General features: G+C 34.9%; 1 pseudogene; it reads left to right on the top strand.

The window, feature by feature from the left end:
• The first annotated feature begins 1,106 nt into the window (after nucleotides 1-1,106).
• LOC141509554 (vomeronasal type-2 receptor 26-like) lies at nucleotides 1,107-14,224 on the top strand (annotated as a pseudogene).
• The last annotated feature ends 1,355 nt before the right edge of the window (nucleotides 14,225-15,579 follow it).

Below are 15,579 nucleotides of genomic sequence, written 5' to 3'. Positions count from 1 at the left end.
ATAGCACATTTTGTTCACTCATTTCCCAACTGATGCAAATCCCAGTTCTTTACCACTATGGGAAGAGTTACTGTAAATATTGTTGTACATATGGGATTTGTAAACCCTTTTTTTGTGATCTCTTTGGGGTTCAGATCTAGAAGTTTTTTTCCTGTATCAAAAGTTTTAGTTCCCTTTGGGCATAATTCCAAATTGCTTTACAGAAAGGTTGGATCAGTTCACAACCACCAACCGTCCATTAGTGTCCTCCTTTTCCCACATTCACTCCAACATTTGCCATTTTCCATTTTAATCATATTGACCAATCACATAAAAGTGAGGTGGTACATCAGAGCTGTTTAAATTTGCTTTTCTTGAATCAATAATTTAGAGCATTTTTTCCATAGATCTCTTGATAGTTTTAATTTCATCATCTGAGAATTGCCTGTCCATATCTTTGGGTCATTTATCAGTTGGGGAATGATTTCTTTTAAATTGGATTCAGCTTTCTCTACTTTAAAATGTGTCCTTTGTCAAAAACACTAGTTGTGAAAATTGTTTTCCCAACATAATGTCATCCTTTTAATCTTGGCTGAGAGGGGTTTTTTTGGTCCAAAACCTTTTGAATTTTATGTAACAAAATCATCCATTATGAATTTTATAATATTCTCTATATCTTTTTTGTTCAGAACAACTTCCTCTTTTCATAAATCTGACAGGTAAACTATTCCATGTTTTCCTAATTGGCTTATGATATCACTGTTTATGTCTCGATCTTGAACCCATTTCAGCCATATCTCTGTAGGTGCGATTTTGATCTGTGTCTAGTTTCTGTCCTCCTGTCTTTCACTTTTCCAGCAGTTTTTTTCAAAGAATGAGCTGGAATTTATTGTATTCCATGAGCTGGAATCTTTGGATTTATGAAACAGCAGATTACTTTAGTCAGTAACTGTTATTTTGCTTCAAATAGGTCCCCCTGATCCCCCAATAGTTTTGATGCCTGAAGCTTTATAATATAATATTAGATCTCATTTGGATACACCACCTTCTTCTGCATTTTTCATTAATTCCCTTGATATTCTTGACTTTTAATTCCTCCACATCAATTTAGTTACTTTTTTTCTACCATGATAAGGGAACTTTTTGGTAGTTTGATTGGCATAGCATCCAAGGACAATGAGCTATATGCTCTAAAATTAAAATCGCTTTTTGAAATTGTCTTTGGGAGCCAACTATCTTCTTTGTGGATAAGGTTTCAAGAGAAACAATATAATGAAGTCCTGGCTTTGGTGATTACTCTAGAGGAAATCAACAGGTACCCAGTCTGTTACCCAATAATACTGTAAGTTTCCACATCTATAACTCCTCTCCCAATGATGCCAGTGCATGGAGAGCTCCTTAAGGTGGCTGTCAGGACAAGAAGTGGTTAATCCATATCACCACTGTGTTCAGAAGAGGGGCAATTCTCTGGCTGTCATTGGAGGAGCCTCTTCTGATTTGTCAGTCCAAATGGCTTCCCTCCTTGAACTTTACACGTTTCCACAAGTAAGAATCCTGATGAAACAGTCAGCATTGTTAGGAAAACATTGATGTCTGCAAGGAGAAATTCTCAGGGATTTTAAGTTGGATATGTGACATGGTAAACATTGGGAAATCCTATCATCTGGAAATATTCTTCAGCTGATGCTTAGGGCTATATGAGTTATCATCATTGCTACTCTATTAGAATTTTCCCCCATCTCAGAATGCAGAGATGTGTATCTACTCTCTCTCTCTCTCTCTCTCTCTCTCTCTCTCTCTCTCTCTCTCTCTCTATCTTTTCTTTCATATATTTTACATGTATAAAAACATAAACAGAAAACTTGATGGCACAATCAATAAATACTTGGATTAAGAATCATGAATACTCATATTCGTGAATTTAAATTTGGCTTTAGAACCTTATTATCTCTGTGACCTTATGAAAGTTATATGCCCCTAGTTTCCCTTCAGTAAAATCGACTGGAGAAAGAAATGACAAATCAGTCTGTATGTTTGACAAGAAAATCCCAGATGGAATTGTGATGAAAGGGACTTGACTGAAAAATAAATTTATGCACTATTGTCATCATGACAACTTAATGTAACATTACTGCAATATTTTGTGGGTGCATTTTTCAGATGAATTTATAAATGTATACATGTATTAATGTGTTTCTAGAAATGTATTTCAAACAAAATTAATGAGCATTTATCAAATTCTTAAACATGAAATGATTATCACACAATTGAATAGAGAAATGGAATTGGCAAACTGATGTCACAGAGGGAAAGTTAAAACCAATCAACAAAATTATCCTAAAATCTCAATTAAACAAAGGAAACTGTGAGATACCAAGAAAATTATCTCACAAAATTCTGTAGATCACAAAAAGAAAGATTCTGGAGGTTGCATTGAGGAAAATTTTTTGGAGGATGTGGAACCTAGTAACAGATACCAGAAATTTCCTTAGAGATGAGATGAGATATTAAAAATGAAAAGAGATACAATAGCAAGGAGCGAATCAAATTCTGAGACTGCTGCTTGGTCTATGCAAACATGGCAAAAATGATGGCATCTTAGGATAATAGGTAGCTTCATGGTCTGTTATTATATGGTTTTCTCTGATACATACTTCACTTTCAACAGAGAACATTTTTCTTTCCTCTTCAGATAACCTATGGCCCATTTGATCCCATCCTGACCGACAAGGTTCATTTGTCAAGCATTTATCAACTGGCCCCTAAGGATTCCTCCCTTGCCCTGGCAATGGTCCCGTTAATGGTGCATTTCCACTGGCCATGGGTGGGCCTGGTTATCACAGCGAATGCCAGGGGTGAATCATTCCTCCTGGATATAAGAGAAGAGATGACCAGGAAGGGTGTCTGTGTGGCCTCCATAGAGAAGATTCCTCCAGTGAGAAATACACTATTAATTCCCATAATGAAATCATGAAAAAAGTTGATGAATTTTTCTGCCAATGTAATCGTTATTTATGGGGACACCAATTCACTAAGGCCATTGCAATATGCACAAAGTCCTTATATGATAGGGACCAAAGTGTGGATTACCACTTCCCGCTGGGATTTCACCATCAGACCCTATGGCATGAACGGTAGTAGTTTCAATGGAGCTCTGATCGGAGAAAAATTCCATGTTTCAAAACTTTGTTAAGGACAATTAACCCCACTAAATATCCAGAAGATATTTTCCTTAAAATATTGTGGAACTCAGCATTTCAGTGTTTATTTGACTTTTAAAAATGGAAACAAAAAAGTTGTTCACACAATGCTTCATTAGAGATGCTCCCTTTGCAGTATTTTGACATGTCTGTGTCTAGTCAGAGATACCATATCTACAATGAATGCAGTGTATGCTGTGGCCTGGGCTCTCCATCAACTACTCCTAACTAGAACAGAAATGGAATACCTGAGAGATGAAGGCAGTCCAGGTCTATATCCCTGGAAGGTAAGTTTCCCTTGAGAGAACTAGAGAATTCCTGTGGAACGCCTTCTCTGATGTGAAAGGTTAGGAAAAAGTTATATGTAGAAAGCAAGAAATGACTGATCCACTCAGTTAAATGACTTCTCAACTAGAATCCCTTAGGAACCAGGTCTGTATTTTTCTTCCTTAATAATGTTAGAGCTGTTCCAGAGCTCAATTTCAGTCATGACCAAAACAACAGGAAGTGATGGGAAATTGAACTGTAGTTTATATAGCTTTCCTTTGAATTCCTAGATTGATCCAGAGAGATGACATAAAGAGTATTGAAAAGGGATCCCTAAGGCCTGTACAGACTCAGTCTCTATTACTATATTCACATTTCATAGTTTTCAAAGTGAAAGGACTCAGGACCTAGAGAGTTCCTATTCATAATATGTACCACATCTACCTAAGATGGATACCAAAGGTTTCACCAGGCAGCCCAAATAATCTTTGCTATGACTGCATCTATGACATAAGAATTTCCTGGCAGGAATATATGTAGGGTACTAAGATGATGGGAGTGAGGATAAATAATGCTTGTGAGAAGACCCAGGTCATGCAGGGATAGCACTGAAAGGCTTCAGGGGAAAATCTGTCCCTCAACTTAGAAGGCTAAGGAGGGTACATAGTGTTCACTTTTCATGCTCATTAAGATGAATACAAATAAGATGTATTCTGTCCAGAAGATAATTAAAGGAGATTACTAAAAGTGCTGAATTCATTATTTATTAGACTCCAATGAATATCCTTTGCTTTTTTAGCATGAAAGGAATTTAAAAAGCAAGTAGGAAAAGATAGCTGCATAGAAGTTTTATTACTTTTTTAAAAATTAAAATGTTTCATTTATTTGTTTTTCCAAGTACATTCAGTAGTACCTTTAATCAATCATTTTTTGCTGGGTTTTACGTTTTACATTTTTCTCCCTCCTCATTTCCCCCACCCCCTGACAGAATGCAATCTGTTATAAGCTCAATATTTATAACCATGCTAAACATCGATCAATTTTGAACATCTTGTGACAGAAAAATCAGAACCAAATGGAAAAAAGAAAATATTAGGTAGAAAAAAATGACATAACACATGAAACAACTATGAAAAATTAAATATAATAAGCTTTGCTCTTCATTTAAACTCCACATTTCCTTTTCTGAATCCATATTGTATTGTCCATCAGGAGTCTTTTAAAATTGTCTCTGCTTATTGGGATCTGTTCACTTCACTCAGCTTCAATTCATGCAACTCTTTGCAGAGTTTTCTGAAATCCGATACCAAATAATTTATTATAGAAAATTGGTGTTCTATCACACACACACACACACACACACACACACACACACGCACACACACAATGAACGCATAAGTAATTATGCATATATATGTATAATATTATATATAAATATATATTCCATAACTTTTTTCTTTTGGATATAATTGCATTGAATGATAACTTCTAACTTCCCCTTCCCCTTCAGGTGCACTCCCTTCTTAGAAATATCGAATTTAACAACAGTGTGAGGGACCAGGTGTTCATGGTTGAGAAAAGGATCCCCATGGAAAACTATGACATTATCAATTTTGTGGCCTATGATAATGGTACAGATATTCTGGTGAAAGTGGGAGAGTTTATTCCCCAAGCTTCCCTTGGTGAAGATTTTTCCATCCTTGAGAATGTCATAACATGGAATCTATTTGATGAAATGATTAGTAGTAACTCACATGAAAGTTTTTCATGAATCTGGGAATAAGAATTTTGTTTCACTTCCTTTTTTTGCTTAGAAGACATTTTCTTGAGTTGTGAAGTTTTCCCACTAAAATTTTTCATTGCATTCCACCATAAATGTGAGGATATATGGAGGGGAAAAATCTCAATAATTCTTTTGGAGAGCATTGAAGTGATATTTAGCATTCTGAAATTCCTTTGTTTTTACACTGTCTCTTAAATCATCCCAGAGGATGATAAATAATTGGAGTTCATTAGGTTATTGCTCTGTCTGTCTTCCTGTCTTTCTTTATCCCTTCCCCTAAGCAAAAAAAAAAAAAAAATCTACAAAAAGAATACTCCTTTTTAGGAGTCCTCAAGTTTTAGGACCTAAAATGATAAGGAGATTGCAATGCATCTGGTTCCCAGCTTTAAGATAGAAGATGGAATATACTTCTTCAAGTTGCTGAAATGAAAATACTCTGAGAAGACTTTAAAGGAACTGGCCATCTCCACAATGTCCTTATTCAACTTGGTACTTGAGAGATGATAGGTAATTACCTCTTGCATGAGATGAGGGACAGTATCTTCTGGTTAACTTTTGTTATCTCATTCTGGGGCAGCTCTGGCCTTGGCATCCAGAGGAATAGAGTTTGAAAATTGTTTCAAACACTGACTACTTTCACTGTGTGACTCTAGGTATGTCATTTAATACTGATTCCCTCACACCCAGTGCCATCTCCAATTGACCTTGTTCCTATCTGTTCACTGACCCAGATGATTTTGGAGAAGAAAGTGAGAATGGTGACTTAGTACATCACTCACTCACTCCAATCCAGTTCATGTGCTTGTCATGACATCACCTCCCTGAGGTCTTCGCATTCTTCAAAAATGAAGGACAAACATTGTTATCTCATTCTTAAGGGGAAAGCTCTTTCATTCTTTCTTGTCTTCCATATATTCTCCTCTGTATACAATCTCTGATTTCTGTTTTGCTATGTTTTTGTGCTTCACAGTCTGGGGGTCATGGTGGAAATAATATGTATTGTGAAAGCATTCAAGCCTTGGATATCGAGGCTGGGTGTTCTTTCCTTCTCCCAAGTGACAAAAGGTTCAGGGAAAGAAGGGGTTAAGTTTAGGGGGAAATATAGGAATTTTAGTTGTTCACATCATGAGTTTCAGATGTCTATTGGGCAACCAATTTGAGATATCTGAAAGGCAATAGAAGATCAAAGACTGGAAATCAGCAGTAGATTTAGAGCAGAACAGTTAGATTGGATGAAATTCAGTATAGAGATGATAATGGAATTCATGGAAGCTGATGAGGTCACCAAGTGACAGAGAGAGAGAGAGAGGACAAGAGGACCCAGGAAAAATCCCTGAGGGTCATTGATAGATAGAAAGTACATTTTGCAAGAGGATTTAGCAGAGGAGACATTCAAGTAGAATTCAGGTACTAAGAATTTTGATTGAATGTGATCATATCCTCCAGTAAGGCTACAGCATGGCATTCTTTATTCTAAGGAAAACAAAATGACCCAGCCCAACTTCCTGCTTCCCCTAATGAAGTAAAGTCTCCTTTAAAGTAAAATTGGGAGAAGACTCTAGAGATATCTGTTTGATCCTCCTTTTGAGTCATTTAATGTCAGTTCTTATAGCCATAACCATACCTCTTTCTACCTCTTAGGTTCATTCTCTAAACATATCTATCTATCTATCTATCTATCTATTTATCTATCTATCTATCTATCTATCTATATATATATATATCTTGTTTTATCATTAATTCAAAAAGATCCTCAAAAATATGTTCTGTTTCCAATGATTATGAGGCAAAAAAAAAGACTCTCTTCCTGTTTTTCCCTTTTTTCCTTAAGATATTACAGTGAATTCTCTTTATTGGATCTCACGATTTTTTGGCATTAGAATTCCCATTAAACTACATTAGAAATGAGAATAAAAGCACCTACCTCTGAAGTTTGCTTTGACGATAAAATGACTTAATGTTTGGAAAGTGTTTTAAAAACCTAACTGTGTTACATAAAACTATCTGAAATTAATATTTGAAAAGAATCCATATAAGAACAGACAATATGTTACTTGATGAAAACTAACACTTTTTGTTACTAAGAGGTTAATAACTACTCTTAAAACAGCACCTTCAGAAAATAGCCAGCACTGTAGTATCTTTTAGGAACCATTTCAAGGGAAATCTTTAGTCAAACACCCTATACCTATGTACTATGAAATAGAAATATGTGGCTGGTTAAATACAAAAAATGTGACATATATATTTATTATTTTTGTTAGCATGTCTGTAGTTTATGTTTAAATTCATCTGGGATTTCTTGATTGTCATTTGACTTTCTAGCAGTGTTTTCCAAATTAGAATTGCATTTCATTCACTTGGTATTCTTGTTTTTTTCCCCTCTCATTTTTAAATGTGTCTCAATGGGGTGAAGTGACTTGCTCAAGGTCAGACAGCCAGTAAAGATCTAGTGTCTGAGGGCACATTTGAACTCAGATCCTCCTGATGCCAGGGTCTTTGCTCTATACACTGAGCCACTTAGCTGTTCCTAACTTAGTATTTTCTAGAACTTAATATAGTATGTGATTTTCAGAAAATAATTTAGAAAAGCCTGTTAATTGATTGAATGCATCCTCAGAAATCGAGACCAAGTATTCCTTCACTAGAAATTCTAAAATACTTAGTGCCTTAAAAAATCCTCAAATATACCTTCTAGACTATCTACATACCAAGACCTTTCAAAGAATTCCCTTCTTGTCCAGACTCCCTCTTCTGTGTGCAGTGAAAGCTGTGGCTCTGGATTTCAGGAAATCAGTCCATAAAGGAGACGCCATCTATTACTTTGACTGTAACCCTTTCGCAGAGGGGGAGATTTCCAACCAGACTGGTAAGTATGGGAACATACACAAGAAAGAGGCTTTTATCAGGGGTTGGATAAAACATTGGAATTGCTTCTTGAGGACTCTTAGGTTCTGTGGATGGAAATCAATTGAAGCAAATGTGAGGACATGAGTGGAAGAATACCAGAGGTAGGGAAAACCAGCATAGGAGCACAAAGTGGTCAGTGTCATCCTAATACTGGATATGGACCCTAACAGTTTGGGGGAAAAATGAAAGCGTTTAATGTATGTTTGTGGCCCTAATGTTCTGGGAGAGACTTAAGGGAAAGATGTAAACATGAACCCCAAGTCAAATTATAGAACATGTATAAATGCAGAAATTTTCTCCCAAAGTGAAGAAAACAGCACTTAAGATAGAGAGATAGATACAGATATATAAATGTGGTTGTGTGTAAATCTCCTCTGTAAAGTGGGTAGTAATGCATTTTTAAAACTTCATCAACCTTTTACATTTGTTAGTATTTTTATTGATTCATTTACCACATTTCTTCCATTATCCATCATATTCTTCCTTTCCAATGGGTCATTCAGTATAACAAGACTGATTTTTGGTTTTTTTAGCTTTTGAAAGGCAATGGGGTTCAGTGAAAGATTAATTATTAAGGTACTGTATTTCCCCCCAAATATGATTGGGTCTTATATTAATTTTTGCTCCAAAGGATACATTAGGGTTTATTTTCAAAGGATGACTTTATTTTTCCCATGTACAAAAATTTTTAATTTATTCAAATGCAATAATTTTACCCACATCTGGAACATTGTTTTAACTCTTCCCAAAGTCCAAATTCCACCATGTATTTCTTATGATTCTATTATGTATAGAACCATTAGCCCCAATCTCTCCTGTCCAGCAACAGAGTTCTTAAATGAACATTTTCTTGTCCACATAGCCTGCTCATTGTGCATTGGCAGCACAGCTGTCAGTTATTTTATCCCATGAATTCTTCACCCAAGTCAGAACTTCCTGCAGACTAGGCATCATACATTTTTCACCCTAATGTCTCCCCATTCTCTTTTCTGTTTCATGTACTTCCTTGCACAAATGGCCTTTGAATGGCTTCTTCATTGTAATATGAAGAGGCTCGAGATAGGCAATCATTCCTACTGAAATCATCATTTGATCTATTCTTCTTGCTGCAACATGTACCCTTGGGTATTTACAAATACTGAATTATCATTCTAATTATCATATATTTTAAGTATTAATTTCAATATTCATGTATATATATATAGATATAATTGTATTATTATTTTATATTTCATTCTGTCCAAGTTATGTTGCAATGGACATAACAAATCTGACCATCTTGCTTAGGACCTTAATTGCAGCTTAATTTGGGAGTAGGGCTTCTAATACGTGCATTCTGAAAAATCATACAAAAGTTTATTTTCAGAGAAATCTGGTAAAAGAAAATGAGTAAATGAGAAACAGAGAGAAATCAGTAAAAGAAATCAATAGGCCAAATAAAACAGAAACTGAATGCTGAGCTCTTTTTAAATCTTTGGGTCTCATTGCTCTGCCGTAAAAAGCAGGGAGTGACTTTCCACTCATATTTTGTCATTAGGACCATACATTTGCTCTTTGAAATTTTAAAACATTCATATTAGTGGCAGCCCAGGTTGTGCAGTAGATAGAGAACTGGCCCTGTAGTTAGAAGGACCTGAGTTCAAATAAAGCCTCAGACACTTAATAATCACCTAGCTGTGTGGCCTTGGACAAGTCACTTAGCCCCAATACCTTGCAAGAGAAAAACATCTTTAAAAAAAATCATATTAAAACAATTTTTGTTTGTTTGCTCTTTTTTGGCATTTAGTTTTATGGTAAACCTTGTACACATTCCATTTTTCACTTGGATTGTGCGATAAGTAAGGTACACTGAAGAAGACTTAATTTTAGTTGAATTTTAAAAGAAGCCACAGAGCTCAGTAATCAAAACAGTAATAAGGAGTGTTTCTGATTTGAATGACAGGTAAGAAAATTTAGGAAATTTTCATTTCATTTTTAAATTTCCTTTTTAGTGATTTGGAGTACTCATGTTCTCATTAATGCATTCTGTGTTTTGTCTTTTGAGAATGTTAGCTTTCGTATTTTATGTTATGATGAACTTATCTATTATACATATATATCATAATGTACACATAACTGAAGTACATATATATGTAATTGAACAATTGAAAATCTTAATAGAATGATTAGAATTATATCTTCTCTTTTTTCTAGTTTATTCAGAATTTTGTTCTATCCTTTCACCATTTGACTTCATCATTCTGTTATATATTTAAAAAACAGAGGGGATAATTTTTAAATTGCTCATGATTATGACATTACAGTCTATTTCTGTATTAATTCCGAAGAGTTTCCTTCATGAACTTAGACACTAAATTATTTAATAAGTTTATAGTGACTATTAATTTTGCTGTATTGTCCGTTTTTCAGAATAACAGCATTTCTTTCCTCAGAATTTTATATCAATTTTCCCTTAAACTTACATGATAGTAGCTAATTTTTTAATTTGCTTGATGTATAATAATTTTTGCAGGTTTTCATGTTTATTATGTTGAGATATTTGCTTTATAGATGTTTCTTGTATGAAATAGGTTGAGAGATTTATTTACTTACCCTATATGCTACTTTTTTTTCCTGTGGAACAATCTAATTCATTAAACACATTTGATTATACTAAGGTAATTCATATTATAACTTAAAAATATATAATATAATATGATATAATTTAAGATGCTAAGGTATTATATATGATATGATGCAAATAATGTTACAAGGTAATTTAATATGGTAAAATACATTATAATAATATAATAGAGCATATGCTAACACCATCAATCAAACTCATGGAGCATAAGCTAATATAATATAAATTTAGAACTTTTAATCTCTTCCTATTTTGAGTTATGAGAATTTTTGTTTATGTCATGATTCATTTGTTTATATTTCTTTTCTTTCTCCAATTAAGATTTTTTAAAAACTCTGTCTCATTAAAATATGACTTTGGTCTTTCAATTATTTTCACTTAGACATGTTAAGGCATTCTTATTGCAAAAGGCTTACTCCCCTTCCCTTCTGAGCACCTGAACCAGGTTCTGACAGTTTCCAAGGATTTGGGCATTTTATTAAGTCATTATCATTTCTATCCTTTTTCTAGTTATGTATTTACCTCTTCATTTCTCTCATTTAGTAAAGCATATAATAAAATTCCGCTGCCAATTATTCCCATCAATGATGGGAATTGTTTATATTTTATCGTCCCTGTATTTTTAATAAAATGATTTTTATTTACTTCTTGAAATGTTTTTCCTTTATTGTTAAAAATAGAAACATTGTCTTTCTACTTGTTTATTCTTTTTTAAGTCTTCATTTTCTTCACCGAATCAAAACTCTTAATGTCCATATTTTGATTCTCCTCTTTGAATATATTGCTCTGTTATTTTCTTTTAGAGTTTGACCAACTGGTCATTTTTTAATTATGACCCACTTCCAAAATCATGAATTATTTCAGGAGATATAGTTCTAACCTTCTAGAATATGATGGAAAACTTCTTCATTCTCTTATTATGTGTTTCTTCATCTTTATATATCCTGCCACTCTTATGCTCATTTCCTTCCTATTTTTCATGATGCTGATGATTAAGTGATGATTGCTTGGTGGTGGTTATGGTGGTGGTGTTGGAGATGTTGTTGCAGATAAATGATCATAAAATGATAATAAAAATCTTTTCAGGTCAGGAAGGAAATACCTCTTTCCTATAAGTTTCCAATAAAGACACTGATTTAAAAGTCAAAACACATTAAAATAGAAAGTTGAATCATTGAAACAGTTCTCTCTATCTGATATCTGTAGAGAATGTTCCTTTATATTTGACAGTGCATTTATATTGTAAGTTCATGAACTCTCAGTTGTCCATGGGAACTTTTCAATCTTACCAGTTTTTATTCTTGAGTTTACAGAAAACATGATTTAACTCATTTGTTTTGCTTTTCTTCATAATGCTTTATGGAATCTTTGGACTTTCAGTTTCTTTTTGGAATGGAACAGATTGAGGAAAAAGAGGGTTAAGTGACATGCCCAGAACCACACAGCATGATTCAGAAACAATTTTAGAAACAAAGGATTGTTTACTTTTCATTCATCACATTTTAATTTTGGTGTCTTAGTCCAGTGGTTTTCCCTTAAGTGAAACAGATCATTTTGTGGTGTATATTTACTTACAAAATGATAAATGTGCATTATACATGTTGTATAGTTTTTTTACATCTTTGGCTAAAGGTTTTATCTGGTTACAATCAAGATGTTTTTCAGGTCTTCTGTCCTGAAGAGTAAAGAGGGTGGAAATGATTTTCATATCTTGAAAACAATAATTACTGTGGAGATATCTGTGAGGTTGTGTGAATTAGAGAACATGTTCAGCCCTCCATCTTGACCAAGAAATCCTTCATGGTCCCTATATTATTGCCATACATGAGTCATTAAATAGGTTGACTTGGATGGCTTCCATATATCTTCTCTGGAATTTCTGATGCACTAGTCACATGCTCCCATACATGAATTCCACCCAGGGTCTCAATTTGTGTCTTTCTTGTCCATGATTCCTTCTCCTTGGGGCTTTGCTTTTGACTCTATAGACTAGGACCCCATAACTCCAAAGGGTAGCATGATATCATGCCACCTCTGTCCCTTTCCTTCCCCTCTACCCAACCTTTATTTTCAACTACCTTGTGTGTGCTTCTCTCTTACCTTTCACATTAGGAGGCAGTAACTTGAAGGAAGGATTGTCATCATCTTGCTGCTGATCTTAGGCCAAGATCTTGGCACAATATCTACCAATAGGAATTTAGTAAATGTTTCTTGACTTCCTCTTGTCACATCATACTTATTTTATGAGAAACTATTATATTCATAGCCATGAAATCTGATAGAAGATGTTTTAAAAATTGATCTATTTATGACCTAGAAGGGTCTAGGTGTAAGAATTATTAGTGATGATGCATTCGAGATGCTTATTTAGTGAGAGGCTGATCTCTCTTTAAGAACTGAATCAGATCATGAGGGACCATCCCTTTGTAGACAAGAAGTTCAGTTTGAAAAGTTTTATTTCTCTCCTGCCAGGGTTAAAAAAATTGGGGTCAACTACAAACATTGAGAATGTTTTCATTCTTTACAGATATGGAACAGTGCATTGTCTGTCCTGAAGATGAATATTCAAACAAGGAGAGAAATCCTTGTCTCCCCAAGGTGGAGATCTTTCTGACATTTGTGGATCCTGTGGGCATGAATATGACCTGCATAACTCTGGTCTTCTGTCTCTTGACAGCTCTAATCATTAGGGTCTTTGTGAAGTATCAAGACACTCCTATAGTGAAAGCCAACAATATTACTATCAGCTCTTCTCCTTAAGCCAGTGCTTCCTGTCTTCACTGCTCTTCATTGGAAAGCCTGCCTCAGCCACATGTCTTCTCCAACAGACATTATTTGGAATCACATTGACAATGGCCATGTCTTCCATTTTGGATAAAATCATCACAGTAGTTCTAGCCTTCAAAGCTATAATACCAGGGAGAAGATACAGAAAATGGTTGGGCTCTAAGACACCCATTTCTATAATTCTTATCTGCTCCCTGATTCAAGTGATACTCTGTGGTGTTTGGCTGTTGGTTTCTCCCCCCTTCCTAGATACAGACCCTCACTCAGAACTCAAGCGCATCATCCTGAAGTGCAATGAAGGTTCTCTCATTGCTTTCTACTTTATCCTGAGCTTCCTGGGGTTCTTAGCCTTGGGGACTTTCATTGTAACTTTTTTGACCAGAAACCTTCCTGACATCTTTAATGAAACCAAGTTTATCACTTTTAGCATGCTAGTGTTTTGTAGCGTCTGGATCTCATTTTTTGCCCACATACCAGAACACCAAGGGTAAAGCGATGGGAGCTGTGGAAGTCTTCTCCATCTTGAGCTCAAGTGGTGGCTTACTTGTCTGCATCTTCATTCTCAAATGCTATGTGATCCTTTTGAGACCACATAGGAACACTCAGGAATGGATAAATCATAAACTGTATGCCAGGGGATGCCATCATTCTAAAACATGTCCTCCTGTCTCCTAGATATATTATGACTATCTTCAAAAAATAGCTAACTCATGTTTGAATTTAGATATCTGTTCACATCAGGGTCTCCATTATTTCCTCATCTGAACAAGTCCATTTTTAGGGCTCTTTCTTTGTCTCCTTCACCACTACTACCCTTTTGCTAGTTTCTGCCTCAACTTCTCAATTATATATTCTCATTGTCTCTTTTACATTCTTAATTCTTTTAAGCAATATTCATTTCTGCCTCCCCACCACTATTATTTCCATAGCTCCTAGTCTTCCCACCATCACCATCACCCTTTTATTTCCAGGAATCACTGCAGCTTTGCCTCTCAACTCCTACTGATGTACTGATGGGAAAAATTTTCTTTCATCTTTTTCCTATTCTCTATCATGAATCCACTTGTCATGAAAGATTAAACTTTATACCTTTGAACTGGCTACTGTCTTTCATTTAATCTTTTAATACTGACCATGCAAACAAGAATTTAGAAATCTACTTAAAAGTGAAACAAACTTTTTAATAAAGTTATATACAATATATAGTTATATAAAATAATAGCTTCCACTAATCATTTTTCCAAGATTTTGAATTCTGTCATTTCCCCCCTCTCTTCTCTCCCCCTCCCCTCGAAAGAAGGTAATCTGATATAGTCTTTACACTTGTTTCTATGATATGCATTGATCAAAATTGAATGAGTTGAGAGGAAAAAACAAACATCCACAGCGAAGATAGAAGTTAGCAAAGAAGAAGAGATGGCAAAATTATGTAATACATAAGACAACTTTTTAAAAATTGAAGAAAATAATCTTTGGTCTTTGCTTAAATTCCATAGTTTCTTCTCTGGATGGTTTTCTCCATCATGAATCTCCTAAGATTGCCCCTGATCATTGCACTGATGGAGGGAGCAAGTCCATCAAGTTTGATCATGTTGTTGTTAGGATGCATCATGTCCTTTTGGTTCTGCTCAACTCACTCAGCATCAGTACATACAAGTCTTTCCAGGCATTTTTTGGAAATCCTATCCTTCATTTAGTCAGCCATTCCCCAGGACAAAGTATGTGTGTATATATATGACAATTTGGTCAGCTTTTCCACAATTGATGGACATCTCCTCAAATACCAATTCTTTGCCACTACAAAACAGAGTTGCTATGAATATTTTTGTGCATGTAGGATTTTTACCCTCTTTCATGATCTCTTCAGGATATAGGCCCTGTAATGGTATTGTTGGATCAAAGGGCATTCACATTTTTGTTGCTCTTTGGGCATAATACCAAATTGCTCTCCAGAAAGGTTGGATCAATTCACAGCTAAACCAATAATTCATTAGTTCCCACAGAGTTCCCACATCCTCTCCAACACTGAT

The sequence above is a fragment of the Macrotis lagotis genome, chromosome 1 (genome assembly GCF_037893015.1).
Source record: "Macrotis lagotis isolate mMagLag1 chromosome 1, bilby.v1.9.chrom.fasta, whole genome shotgun sequence".
NCBI classification, from domain to species: domain Eukaryota; kingdom Metazoa; phylum Chordata; class Mammalia; order Peramelemorphia; family Peramelidae; genus Macrotis; species Macrotis lagotis.
Note: the sequence above shows the minus strand (reverse complement) of the source record. Positions and strands in the feature narration are given on the sequence as shown.